Here is a 14,902-nt window from a genome sequence, read left to right on the forward strand (position 1 = left end):
GAATAAACTATGGGCAAAGTTGAACTACTAGCTAGAATGAGGGGAAATGGTTCACGCTGCCATAGTAACGTGACCTTGTACTGTCTGCCTGGAACAAAGACGGTTTTCTTGTCCTTTTTTCTGCCCCTGTGAGTGTTTAAGCCCCCCTGCTGTTACTCCACTTAGGGAGGGGGGGAACGCTGCACACAAGCAGAGAAAAAAGAGGTTGCTCTCCCCTGCCTAAAGTAGGGCAGTCAGCTAGGAAAGTGGGAAATCAGGCGACAGGAAAAAAAAAAAACACAACTAAACAAGAGGTGGGGACCTTTAGGTCAATAATTGAGTTGGGAGTTTGCAAATTTCACATCATCATCCCAAATGCTAGATACTACCATCTCCACTCACTCGTATTTACTCCTCTTCCAGCCCTTCTCATGTTATCTTAGAAAAATGCCAGCTAGATTAATGCAACCCTGGGAAGCTTGAATGCACGTGAGTCTGATGGAGAGAGATGGGGACCTCTGGCTTGAGTAGAGTCTCGTGCTTATATTCTGGTCTCTCTCAGCTTTAATTAGAAATGCACAATAAATGATTTGAGTGATGATGCACAGTAAACAAGGTGTCTGGGTTTTGCACCATGCCAGACTTCAGTAAGAAAACTTAGATGAGGGCTTACACTATAATGGGAGGAGGGAATCAAGTCCTGTTCAGTTAAACTAGCCTCATCTTACTTATTTTTCTGCAGTTTTGGATTTCCTGGTAAGTTCTTCATCATGGTTAATGTTCTCACCTGCTCACACAAAAATCAAGTTTCACCTGAAATGTTTAATTGGAGATCATCTCCCAGATTTGCTTCCAGTTTAATTTTAGAGAGCCGTGTCAAAAGATACTGAAAAATCCCACCTTTTGCACTTTTTGCATGCAGAGCTTTGGAAGACTGCAAATTAATGAGGCTCTCAGTCAGCTGCCTGCCTGACCTGTCACACAAGGAGAGCCTGACATGCTTTCTGTAATTCCTCCTAGGATGGAAATGGGCGTCCTTCGTATTTGCTTTCTCAGTACTTCCTTCATCAACTAATCTTTGAAGGTAAGCTGGAATCGCTGCTGCCTGCTCAGGTGTTTTGGGGTGGATGGTAGAGGCAATGCGCTAGGCATGGACACAGTCACCGATTTACCTGTCTTGGCAGGTTTGGAGAAATCAGAAAGTGGGGCTGGACATTTGCTGGCCTAGATTCTCTTCCAGATGCTAGCACTGGCTTGCCACACAGAACCACAGACATTTTTCTTCTCATACGAGAACACCAGGGGTTGAAGATGGAAGTGAGCTGTGGCTGTCACCTGGTGGTTAGGAATCTGCACGTGACAAGCCAGGAATTTGATAGGAAAAGTGTGAATCCTGCATCAGAGGTTCCTGAGATGGCAGTGATAGCACTGACCATGTGCTCGTGTCCCTTCTCAGAGGAAAATGCTCAGCCTGGCCTTCTGGCATGATCTTTGAGGAAGTAGCTTCTGCATTAAGGGTGCTGAAGGTTTACATGTTCATTTCTGTGTTCTTATTAGATTAGGCAATTTGGGTGTGGATTTCATTTTATTTTTAAGAGAATAGGAGATGAATGCAGACCAGAAAATTCAGGAAAAATGACTGAAAAGGTGGAGGAAGGAGGTTTTGCCTTTGGCAACCAGATTCCCCTCAACCACTTGTGGAAAACATCCCTCTCAGCTCCCAAGTTACTCATGGCAAAGGGAAGTGAATGACCATGAAGAATTGCAGACAGTCCTTATGAGATGAAGTAGGCATTAAAACAGCAAATGCAATTCAATGTAAATAGATACGAAGTGATGCATGTGAGGAAAAAAACAATCCTAGTGCCACACAAAATGCTGTGCTCCGAGCTGCTGGCTATTGCTGAGGAATGAGTTGTTGAAGCTATCATAGATACATCTGTGAAAATGTCAAATCAGCACACAACAGGAGCCAAAAAAAGGAATCCAAATGCTAGAAAGTGATGGGAAAGGAACAGACAGCAAAGCGGAGAAGTGTTGTTATGACAGTGTGCAAGTCTGCGGCCTCCCGCACTGTAAATACCGTGCGGTCCTGCTGCCTGGAAAGGACGTAACAGAACTGGAAATGAACCAGCAAGTGACACCAGCAATAGATAAAGGCATGGCACTGCTTCTGCATGAGAAATGACAGAGTAAGTTAGGACTTCGAGCCTGGAAAAGACAAATGGGGAAAGACATGATAGAGTGGCACAGATACTCTAAATTTTTTTTCAGTCTGCGCTGTTTCTTTCAGTGAATGATCCGGAGGGCATCAGATGAAGCTGTTATTCACCACGTACAAAATTAACTGGAAGAGGTGGCTGCAGAACTTCCCGCATCAGGACACGCAGCCTGGGGCTCCAGAAGTCCCCAAGATGCAAAACACTAGAAGGTGGGAAAGAACTCAGGGGGAGAAAAAATTGCTACGCTCTTTGCCTGTTGTTAGGCTGTGCCTCAGGCAGAAGTTATTGACCACTGCCAGGGACAGGCTATTAGGCGGGCTGGGTCTTCATCTAAAAGCTTCTGCAGAGCTCAGGGGTGCTGCAGAAGGAACAAAAATGATTTAGTAAATACGGGGCAGGTGCAGCTCAGCTCTGTCTGGCTCCAGTGCTTGTTGTAACTTCTGCAGCGTGGTGGCCTCTTCTTGTCTCTGGCAGCAGTTCCTTCATTTCGAAGCAGGAGTGAGCAAGTGGAAAGCAGTAATGCCTGCTTCAGCATATGGCAACTTGTCTAATTGATTGTTATTCACTTAATTTGCATATGTCATTACACGAGGGGAAGGGTCAAGGGGGGAGGGCTGAGTTACGCGTTTCATATCGATGAGGATTAAATACTACTCTGTCACCGCATCAGGGCTTTTTCACTAGAGCACGAAGCATTTTTGCTTGCTGTCTAGTGGCTTCCCCTTTAAATCTCTGAAGAAACACCTAAAAAAAATAGCAATACAAGTTACAAAGGTGCCGGACAGGGACTGATAATTTTGCGTGAGTACCAATAAAATTGCAGGCAAGCTTCGAACGCCGCTTCCCTTGCGTGTGGCTGGATCCCCGGCCCTTGCCCGCCTGGTGTTCCCCCTGTTAGAGGAGCGCAGCTGGCTCTGCTGCCTTAAATCAGCTAGCGAGAGCAGAGAGCCCGTTCTGACACCTCTCCTCTGCAGGCCGAGCTGTCTCGCAGAGCAAGGAATTAGTCACCAAAGGGATGCCAGCAGCGTTAGGGAGCGCCGGTGCCGTCGATCAGCAGAGAAACTCATTAGAATTCTGTAAAAACTCTCCTAAGAGAATGGGTGGGGATTAATTGATTCTGTGGACTTTGACTAACAGCTTTTCACGTAGAAAAATATGTGTGCAAAATTATCAGGTCCCTCGTCTTTCTCCTTGTTAGTTCTGCCCAATAAGAGTGACTCTCTCTAAGTCATACATGGCATCCTGTTACGTGCAACATGTAAGCCACGTGTGAGCCAGAACCAAACCTATTGCACACATTCAGACATCTCAGTAGATGCTTATTTCGTATGGAATTCTTAGAATTTCTTATTATTTCATAATTACTTGGTCTTCACAAGCTGCTTATTTTACTCTGCAAGATACGGCTCTGAAACCAGCTCCCTGCCTCCTGCTCAGCTCTGTGCTTGTGCTGTTCCACTTGCACCTAACTGGCAGCAGTCGGGAAGTGTGGAGTTGGACGTTTTGCCCTTTGTTCCTGGGGCTGTTTGTTTTCATTTTCACAGCAGTACATCTTCGGCACAACTGGAGTATTGCTTAAATTCTGGAGCTGGTGATGTGGAGCAGAGAGGAGAAGAGCTTGTGCAAGAGCATCTGCTCTCTTGCTATTCCCCACCAATACTTTAAACTGAAAGGGAGAACATGGAATATTTTGCATTATTTTTCTTAATAAACAGTTGGAGTTTTCTTTTTCTGTGTTCTTACCACCTTTGCCCACTCTCCTTGTTTATTCTCCGTTCATGCCCTGTTTTTGCTCCCAGTTTTAGAGGTTTGTTTCATGGCCCTCAAGCCATGGTCCCATTTGGAACACACCATCCTCTGGTTATCAGGTTACCTGCAGATGGAAATAAGGAATGTTGTTCTAAATAAAATCCCATGGCTTGGTATTTAAACTGGTGATCAAATTCAATAGGGTGAGCTGGAAGGTAGTTTAGGGGAGGTTTACTCTCATATTAGTCCAGATTAGGAAGAAAACAATGCTAGGAAATGAAGAACTTTTAAAACCTAGTTTGGAAGAGATCTCGTGTTCTTTTTAGTAAAAGAGGAGTCGGATCCCTTTTCTGCTGAGCATGGCCCTCAGCTCCGTGACTCTTCTCCACCCCATCTTTTTTGTAGGCTTCTGCATGCTCCACAGCAGGCCTGTGCCAACGCTGCGCTTCTGGAGGCATCTCCCGTACCATTAGTGGTCAGCAGAGAGGTGGCTGATCTGCGTCAAGACCTGCTTTGGGTAGCCAACAAGGTAGGAGCCCTTTTAGGGACCCTCCAAATGACCTTGCCCTTCTGTGTCCGTCCTGCCTTTGTTCTGTCACTCGGAGAAATGGTGTCACCTCCCTGTCCTCTTGCAAGTGTCTGGTAAGGTGGAGGGCTGCATCCTTCACCGTCCTGCAGCATTAGAAAGTCTCCTCTGGGGTCCTCAGAAGAGCAGCTTCAAATTATCCTCTCATTAGTGATGATACATCCCTTTTGAACACTGTGCCATTCCATCGTAGTGTTTCAGCAGCGAACATTAGGAGATAACTGCCTTCACAACATATGTCATTACTCATTAAGGGACCCTTCCTGGATTATGGCTGAGGTTTAATGTCTTGTTAAAGATGTTTAACACTTACAGTTTTGTTTTTAATTTAGGAAGCAGCATGATCAAAGTGTGCCCTGAGAATTTCTCTCTGATTTTGTGAAATTTGCAGGTTGGCCTGTTCAGAGGAGGTGATCCTTAAATTGAATTGCAGCCCTCCAAGGCGTGTTTGGATGTCAAGCACTGCCATGATCTGACATGTTAATGGCTTTGAGAAAACAATGTGTTTCAGAGGTAATTGCTGAAGCAATGAGTTCCCAGCAATATTTTACTTAAAAGAAATGTGCTGCTTCTCTACTGTGAAGACTGGAACAATGACACCGAACAACTGAGTGATACAAATCTCTGCTTGCCTTTTAATGGTCATTAAATTCTTCTAATAGACTGGAGCAGGACCTTTCTCCCATCCATTGTTGGGAGCTGAGTACAGCATTAGAGTCAGACATGATGTTGTTATTGTAACTCGACTTCAGAATTTATTTTGTTAAAACAAGAAATATTTTAAAACTCATAGCATAAACCTGAAAAAAGCTCCCTAAATTAAAACCCTACTATTTGTCTCTTCCACTGAGGGTTGTCTTCGCTTTACCAGATCATCCCAACTAGGATAATGATTCGTAGCAATCCTGTTGCTGCATGTTCAATGCTTGTCTTTTAATTAATATGAAGAAGAAAGGATGGAGAAAAGGGTAGGTGAAAGAAAACAGACTAGCTAATGTGAAGGGAAGATGATAAATGGATGAGTTCTGTATACTTGACCATTTTAATCAGTATAAAAATGTACTTTTTTAATAAAAAAAAAAGTTGATTATGCAGCTGAGAGTTTAATGTGGGTACATCTTTGTAGGACCTAGTTATGCTGACAGATACAGCTCTTGATTCTGTAGATTATACTCAGTGCTCTTTCTACACCTGATTTTACAGGCATACTGAGTTTCTAAGAAAATTACATTCCTCGTGCCTGATAATCAGCAACAAAGATAACATGCTAGAGGAGTCTCCCACCGAATGATCCATGGTTGTCTTCAGAAAGTTCAAGGCCTGACGATGTGTTTAAGACTTCAGCGCAAGACCTCCGATATCCCAAGGGCAAGTGGATGGCATTTCTTTCCTCTCTTGTGGCGTTCGGTTTTGCAGCAGACTAACCGGCCAGGCTTGTCCTCTTCAGTGCATGGGCTGATATTAGGGGAGCTGCTATCTTACAAGTATTTTTGCTTCAATACTAGACAAATTTTGTATTGCTCGGTAATTGAAAGTTACTCTGAGCATAGTAAGCTTGACAAAGCTGTTCTGGTTGGGTGATATCCTTGGCTAGGTTGGCATGATGACAAGACAACAGTTACTAGTCTTAATAAGCTCTTAAGCCTACACAGAAGGGATTTTGAATAATATACAAGCCAATAATAGAATCGTCAATAGCGATTATAATTAATGAAATGTGTTGTCAGTAACAGGGACTGTTCAGTGGTGCCTCCTTGCCAATACACTCAGGAAGGAATCTGTGCTGTGGAACTTCAGGTAGGCTGCAGAATGCAAACCATTCTGTGGTGTGGCAGGTGTGGTTTTTGTGTGAGACGTTAAAAGCATGACTCGCTGGAGTATTCAAGTACCAGGATTCCTGCTGCCACAAAGGTTAACAGAGAACAGGAGAGTAATTCACAGGCCTGTGATGTGCAGGTCAGTGGGAGGGTTTTGGTGCCCTGCAGAGGGATGTGACTTCATCTAGGTTGGAAGGAAGGCCGTGGGGAATAACCTCAAAGATAAGTACAGGAGCACGGTTCTCGAAATGGAAAGCAAAAGAAAGCTTTCATTAATTCCATGCTGGACTGAGAGGAGCAGAAAGCAATCTCATCAAGTTAAAACTGCTGAACATAGCTTTGCATCCTTATACCAGGGACGTAGCTATAATTCATGCAAGCCAGTCAACAGGTATGTGAGCCACAGGGCTGCATAATAAGCTTTTAATGTCTACAAGACCAGGGTTGCTTATTAAATATTCCTTCCACTCGCTGCAAAACGGTACAGTCTTCGCAGTGAAGAGGTAAACAGTCTGACTGTGTCTTCAGGTGGGCTCTTCGGGGGTAGGAATTTGTCATCTGCTGCACCATGTGCTTTAGTTTCCTACAACGTAGGCTGCTGTACCGTAGTTATCAAGTGTCTGTACGTTGGTACGTGGTCAGGGAATGAAAGATTTCTGAGCTACTTTATGGAAATGGTCAGAAGGGAGGAAAGGCAGCATGTGTTTTACACTGGTGGCTGGGTTGGTGCAGGTAAGACAGACCAGCATCAGAGTGAGGTCTGTGGTGTTCTGTAAATTCCGTGAGGTGTTTACATGAGCCTTGAATTCCCCTTCCCTCCCAAGATCAGTTGAAAGAGCTTTCCTTGCTTTCCTACCTGACACCACCACCCTGCTTCCTGATTCCGCTCACTTCGCTACTGCTTTGGCAGAGGCTGCGAGGTTAGGTTAAAAATTCTGCCTTTGTCATCTAAATTCTTTTGAATGTTACAGATTACACCCTTTCTCTGCAGCTTCCCTGCTTGCATATGAGAATGCTCTTCCTCTGTTTTGCCAGGGAATTTCCATATCTTTAAGTACTGCTTATTGTCTTAGAAAGGACAGGTCCTTAGACTTTCCGCATCCTAAAAACAGTATCTCAAAGGAATTGTGTATTTTTTACTCAAATTTGTGTCCTTCTGCTGAAACCTCTGTGACTCAGAAATTCTAAGAGCTGCTACCTCTATTCTCAAGCCTTTTATTTCATGGAGGCCACATGATGTGCTTTGTTTTAATGCTAAAGTAACCAATTTTGTCTTATTCTGTCTGCTTTTGACATTGCTTGTCCTCTGCTGAGCTCTCTTGAAGTGTCTGCAGCGCTGGTCAAATTTACTATTAATGGCTCAAATCTCACCTCTTGGTTCATTTGTTTGAGAGAAGCATGACCTATGGCACCTTAATCATCAAAAGAGCAGGAAAGATATTTATGTTCTTCCCAACTGAGACATCTCTCCAGCTTTCCTCATCCCTGGATGGGCTGAATGTTACCACTGGAGTCCAGGGGAGAACTCTTGCATAACTCGTCACACTTATGTAGTGACCTTACTGTTTTTTAAGATACTTTAATGGCATTTGTGCTTCAAAACATTAAGAGTTTTAAAACAGAAAGGAGGGATTGATGGCTGATATTTGTAGGATTTCAGCTGGTAGCTGACATGCATGCTTACGTGTCAATTTTAGCTTATTTTGGGGTAAAAAAAAAAAAAGCAGATAAAATATACATACATTTTTTAATATATATATTTCCCAGTCAAAGTGCATGTTGTAGAGCTTAGGGATATGGTTTAGTGGGGACTGTTAGTGTTAGGTTAGAGGTTGGACTCGATGATCTTGAGGTCTCTTCCAACCTAGAAATTCTGTGATTCTGTGAAGACCCAACCCCTGGTCACTTTGGAGGCCCGTTGTTCCTTGCTCGTTTTCCTGGTGGCAGTTCTCTCTTTGTTTGAACTGGGTAAGTACAAGGGGAGAATAGGAAGAGCTCTCTTACACTGTAAATATGGAAACAGGAGCTAAACACACATGTAGGGCTAAGGGCCAAAACTTCTGGTTGCTTTTTGGGCTTGAGCCAGGTGTGTTTAGCAGGCCATGGGGCAGCTCGGCTGCCAAGCAAACGTGTCCATCTGTCTGTCAGGATCACACGGAAGGGATTCCTGATAGAGACCTGGGCTCTCACCACCAGCTGGAGAACAGAAATAACTGTTGGATGAGATAATCTTAGAGGCCTTTTCCAACCTGAATGGTTCTGTGACTGTTCTATGAAATGAGGACCAGTTTACATAGGTTTGCTTTTCAAAAATAATGTGATTTTAACTGTAGCAAATTCAGTCTCCAGCCTAGAGGGTTTTTTTTGTTTTGTTTTCTTTTCTTTTGGCTTCCCGTTTCACTAGTGCTTAAGGGAGTGAGGATGAGTGTTTCTGTGTATTTTCTTGTATATCCTTGTTCATGTGTGGCATTGCTACCAGAATGTTAGCTGTAAGTAGCAGTTCCTTGGTTGGGAAAAGTCAAACATTATTAATGTTAACTTTCTACTAATTACAATTGAATAAATTTCACTAACATTTTCACTGATAAGATTTCAGAGTTGGTTTCTTTACAGAATGTCAGTGTAGACTTTTGTAACATTAGTAATTAGTGTGTCTGCTTCTTTTCAAGTTGAAATGCTGGTCACTGGGGAACAGCTAAATGGGACAGTGTGGCTAACGGTGGCATGCAGTGGATGACTGTCTGGTTGCATTGGACTCTGGTAGGCAGAGCACGCATTCAAGAGATGGAACTTCACTATTCCTTATGTGCTGTCTTCAGTAGCAGCAGAGCTGGACTGAAAGGTACCTAGATGCACACCCTTCCTTTTATTTTCTGCCTCTTCACAGCCTTCTCCCCTAAAGCAGCAAGGCAGCGTAGGCACCAGGTGTACATTTTCTCCAACCTACTGTCTCGGGCTTTTTTCAAGTCTCCTTTCCATCAGTCTGTACGGTGCAGTAGCATCTCTTGATCGAAGCAAAGCTTATTGCCCTCCCGAGTCTCAGTCCTCATCCTGTTGGTGTCCAGAGAGCCACGGGGCTGAGTGACAAGAAGTCAGCTGGAACAGTGAGATTAAAATGTCCCAATACAGAAGGCACGCTCCATTGAAGCCCCAGAGCTTGTTCCACAACCCTTATCATTTAAGTGTTATTCTTCATCTGTAAGGCACCAAACTGATTTATTAGATGCCATTAGAAATATTTTCACCAGAAGCTGTTAGTCAATAGGTACTCTGCTGTACTAGAAAAGGAAAATGATTGTTCTTGCTGGTGGTGCTTCTCAGAGAGAGCAGCACTGTTGCCATGCTCTTCACCAGACGTGTAAGGATTCTGAGTTGTACAACTCAGAGAGACATCGTCTCTCCTAGAAATTTACATTATAGTAAGGGGACACTAGACAGAAAACCTAAGAGCAGACACCACATCATGCCAGAGGTCTGTGTGGTTCAGAAACTGGTCTAATGGGGGAGAAGGTTAGAATGGGGTATGTGTGTATATGGCTGCCCTCGTGCCTCTGGAAGAGGAGTGAGCACAGGGTTTCAGGCTTTATTGCTTTGTAGGTGAAGAACAGTGCTAGATCACCTGTCTGCAAAGCCACAGCTAAATTCTATGGAGAATGTTGTGCACGTGCAGGTACTTTTCCAGAAGCAAGTATGCCTTGTAAAAATCCCCTCATTCCCTAACTGCTCTGAATTCAGTGTAAAAATCTGTAGTAGCTGGTAGGGGTGTAGGAAATCAGAAGTTTAATGCTTTCGGTGAGAACTCAAAGTACCTGAAGATTTTTTTTAGCATCTTTGGGGTGAATACTTGGCAAAGGGTTAAACAGCAGCCAAAACAATTCATTGCAAGATCTTCAAAGCAAATCAGATTTTTTAATTATATCAAATTAAGGTTATTAAAAGTTAAGTTCTGAACTGAGAGCATTTTCCGATGAAAGGTGCTGCAACATCATTATTTCTCCCCAAAACGCACTTACTGTACATTTCTCAAAGCCATCAGCCTTGATTGAAAGCTAATGAAAAAGCTGTCCTGCGTCAGTTTATTCCTTGTATCCATTAAGAATAATTACGGCTGAACAATTTTTGATGCCTGTAACCTTCGCAAGTGTTGCTAATGGCATTATAAATTGCTCCTTGTCCAATGACTACAGTCTGAAGCTTAATTCAAAAGCGCTCTGTCAACAGGGCTGATTTGTGTGGTTAATGAGTGCGTTTAAAACAACAGCCTCGGCTCATGCATCCTAATGTCGATAAGAGGATGTGGTTCAATAAAGAGGCTTGTCCGTAATAATTAGCAGCGACAAATGCTCTGGATTAGACCGATCGCAGCATTAATGACTCTGCTTTCAGCCCGTTACAGGAAAAAAAGTTTCCAGCTCTAACTTTTGGGGGCTCAGATTCGGCTTTAGGGAACAGACTTGGACAAGCCAGTGCTGTGCCTAGCTGAACACTGATTTTGGCACACGCTGTGTCTCTGGAGTCTCTGAGTGGTCCAGGACCTCTGTAATGACTCTGATGGCCAGAATCAGATTTTCTGCAACCTCTTTTTGCCAAAAGCACAGCACTGAGCGAGTGGGGCAAATCTGCTTTCCACCACCTGTAAGTTATGAGCTCTGTGCTGTTGCTCATAGCCACAGTGGCATTGCTGTTGCTTTTCCAGGACTGCCTTGTTCCGCAGAGTTTGGTTTTGCCTTTTCCAGCTATGGCTTTGCAGAGTGCAGACCTAACCTGAGCTGTGCACGGTGAGGTCTTGGTGGTGGAGAGAATGCGTTGAGAGTCATACCTGCAGGGAAACCTCAGGGGGCAGGAGGAGGGTTAGAAATCAGTGACAGTGAGCGTGGCAGCTGGGGAGGGGGATGAAACAGGATTCCTGACAGACAGCGTCAGTTTGTCAGCTCTGCCAAAGGTCAGGTCCTTCAGACAGCCTGGAAGCTGAGGGACGTTCTGCTAAATCTTGTCACTTTTTTTCTGAAACATAGCAAACCAAAAATAGTTTTAGACTTAAGCTTTGAGGATTCATATGTGTTTTCAGGATACGGATTCAGCTCTACCTCACCATGAGCCACTGAGTTTCATTCTAAGTTGCTCAGGTGTTGATGGTAACAGCTCAAACGCCTTGCAGCCAAGTACTGTTACACCTATCTCAACAATATAAATCCATCCCTCAATTTAGAAAGTAAAAATCACCACACACAGCTACATGAAGTATATTTTTTCATCCCTTTAACTTAAAAGCTTGCAATACAGTGTATTGCAAGAAAAAATGGTGTGCAAAATACGTTTCCTTCTGTTTGAGCCAGAATGGCTTGACATCTAAATAAAGCTGGAGACTTCTGTTGGGAAAGAGTACTTTGGGTTTCTTGCAAAAATGTATTCTGATCTGTTCCTATCAAAGGGCGATGTAAAAAATCCATTCTTGAAACTCCAAATTGCCAGTAATTGAACATTAATTACTCTTCTGTAACTGTAAGTGAAGGTGTATCTAACAGACACAAATAACAGACAAAGGAAAACAGATGGATGTATCCTGTTTTGATATCAAAATATTTTTTTCATTTTTCCATTCTCCTTGATATAAAAATGTTCCTTTTAATAATGACATGACTTAATACTTCAAAAATTTGTTCTTGTTTTGCCACAACAGTAATTAATCTATCATTATCTTTGCATTTTTACCACATTGCTTTTCTCTAATTGGGATGTATTTAAAGCATGGAATACAACTGAAATACAGATTAAAAACTTTTTCTGAAGATGTTTTCCCAGGAATGTTCTTCCACAGTATTTAAATTATTTAACCAAAGGTCTATTGGCAGAACAATGAATTCAGTATTATTTTCCCTTACAATGAAAGGCATCTTCAAGTGCAAAGTGATCGATCAGAGTAAAAACTCTGGTAATTTAAAATAATCTCTCCAAAATGTGCTCTGAGAGTAGGACATATAATGCACTCGGGTGCTTCTCTGAGGTATGTGAAGGAGTTACCTCAGTTTATTGCTTTTACAATTTTTTTCCCTCCCTCACATTTCTTTCCTTTTTCCTTCAGAGCTTAATACAGAAAAAGGAAATTGCAAGTTAATAAGAGAGAAGATAGAAAGCAGAAAGGCAGCTGAAGGGATAGGTTCAGAACCAGTGAAGTCAGTGGGAACCTCTAGACCCATTAATAAAATTATATTAAAGAGGAGAGGGAGAAGAAGAAATGAGAATGTGAAAGACAGCAGATCTAAAAGCAGAGAAATATGGGGTGGAAAGAATCATTGAGATAGGAGTAATGCAGCTTGACAAAAACAAACAAACAAAAAAAAAACAACCAACCAAAAAAACACACAAGGAACCTGCTTTAGTGAACCTTGTTAGAAATGTGATAGTCTGAGCAGCAGAAATACCTTTTAACTACGTGAGGATTGTAATGTGTTTATCTATGCTTCCTATGTCTTGTTTCAGAAGAACTGCTGAATAATCTTTATCTACTGACTTTGTACGTCATTCATGACTTTATATACCTTTAATAATGTATTTCTCCTCTGGTGCCTCTGTTCCAACCTGAAGAGGTTTGTCTGTTTAGTCCCTCCTTACAAGAAATGTGCCCAGTGTCTCTGATGATCACTTTGTCCTACTTTACCTTACCTAATTCTGCTATGGTATGGGCAGTTGTGTCCTTCTTGAATCTGTCATCCAAATTAATTTCTAGCCATCTGTGAAATGAACTTCGGAATAAGGTACCAGAACTTCATGGTGGCTGCATACGCACAGTGGGAAAACAGCTTTTGAAATACGAGTCAGCTGAAAGGTAAAGTGCTGTGAGCCTCTCTGAAGGTGTTTCCCTCTGACAACTTACAGTGAGCTTTCACAAAATAGAGAATAATATAGGATAAATACTAAATTCAAGCAGCAACTTATTGTGATTCTTGTTTATCAGAATAACGTATGTTGTCCTAATTTCGGCCTGCTCAGGGGAGTAGAGTCCATTCTACCTGTAATGTGGGGTGTCACAGAAAATTAGACAAGAAATTCCCTGTTCTTTTTCCTGTGGTACAGTACTCTTTGTGTCCTGGAGTTTGTTAACACAGTTTGAATCTTTCAGCTAGTGTGTAGAGTTACTGTGTTAGTGCAGTGTGTACTGAGAAAAGTTTGTCATCTCACATCGGAATACATGTAGATTCATTCAATTTCAAAATACCAGGATTTTCCTGTTTTCTATGGAATTCCCAAATGCCAGAATTCTGCATTACTGACTGTGACAAAATGGTTATTTTTGTTAGGTCAAAAGGTCTGGAATACAGTAGGCTAAAGAAGGCAATGATTTTGAATGGCATGGCTTCATTCTCCTGCACCTGGAGAGGAACTGTCCGGCTGATCAGGTGTGTGTGTGTGGGAAGGGAGAGGGCTCTGAAAGCATTGCTTGTCCTTTGGGGGAGTAAAGAAGGGAATTTGGTAGAGCTGAACTCTTTTAGAGTCAAAATTAAATATTTATTCCAACTTGAGGTATTATTTTACTCTGTTATATATACGGGTAAGAAATACCCGTAATTCTTGCACAGTGACTGCATATTTGTTTTATCTGGAGAAGGTAAATTTTCCTTAATTTTTGAGTGAGTCATTGAACTGTTTCCTGACTCCTGACGTTGTTAGAAGTAAGACTTGTTGCTGCCTCTTCTGGGAGGGAAGTCTTCACTTGGAGTTTTCTTGGACAAGAAAGTAAACACGTTCCAGAAAAGTGAAACGCTGGGGACCAAATACTCAGAGACTTTGCTGCCAATCAGTGTAAGCAAAATTAGACAAATCAGCTCTGTGCAATGAGCAACGCCTGAAATTGTGCCCCTAAAGAGCTGTTACGGGAAGAAATCTACTTATCGAGGAAAGGTATAAATCCAAAACTGACAAGAAAAATGAGCCCACTTGAATAATCAGTGGAGAGTACAGGCATGGTCCAGCACTGGAAACAGGAAAATAACGTGGCCTTCCGAAACACGCCGAGTTCCCTTCATTTCCTCCTCACTGGCTTGCTTAGCAGACTTTGAAAGACCTTTGAGATCCAGTCCCAGCTGTGGCTGCTTTCTCTGGAGGTTACCAATATTTGATCACCTCTAATATGCTGTGAGGAACTTGGCATAGTGTTCCTGAATGAAAAAGCTCTGCAGCAGTCAGACGAGAGGGCTTGCTTTATGCTGCTCCGGTGTCCCGGTGGCTGCTGGTTTGCTGGTAAGGCCTCTTACCCTGCCCTTTCTCAGGAAAGCCATTTATTTTATTTAATTCCTTTAAAACCAAGCTGTTAAGAGCAACCTTCAGTGAATATTTAATTTTCATGACGCTTCTAACTGGGAACAGTTACCAGATACTTTGCTTGTTGCCGCTTTACTTTTATGTTGGGCCTGGCCAACGAGCTCCTGTAGGCCCTCAGAGGATCTCTGCTTGTGAGGAGGAGCAGTGAGATGTGGCTGGATTTGGACAAAGAGAGGTTTACATGGCAGTCGGGGGGGCTTTCTGTGATAATGTAATAAAAATATGTGACT

At 42.7% G+C, this 14,902-nt stretch overlaps 1 long non-coding RNA gene across 12 annotated transcripts in view; it reads left to right on the top strand.

The window, feature by feature from the left end:
• The window catches only part of LOC137843094 (uncharacterized), a 48,743-nt gene that overhangs the window by 6,765 nt on the left and 27,076 nt on the right, over positions 1–14,902 (top strand). For 3 of the 12 annotated variants that reach the window (XR_011089352.1, XR_011089349.1, XR_011089346.1), the window contains 5 exons: positions 902–2,410; positions 4,356–4,479; positions 4,928–5,504; positions 5,740–8,321; positions 9,023–13,750. This is a non-coding gene — a long non-coding RNA (uncharacterized lncRNA). The remainder of the gene's footprint in view (positions 1–901; positions 2,411–4,355; positions 4,480–4,927; positions 5,505–5,739; positions 8,322–9,022; positions 13,751–14,902) is intronic. The other 9 variants (XR_011089348.1, XR_011089347.1, XR_011089351.1 and 6 more) reach the window with 9 other exon arrangements.

Source organism: Anas acuta, chromosome 21 (assembly GCF_963932015.1).
Source record: "Anas acuta chromosome 21, bAnaAcu1.1, whole genome shotgun sequence".
NCBI classification, from domain to species: Eukaryota; Metazoa; Chordata; class Aves; order Anseriformes; family Anatidae; genus Anas; species Anas acuta.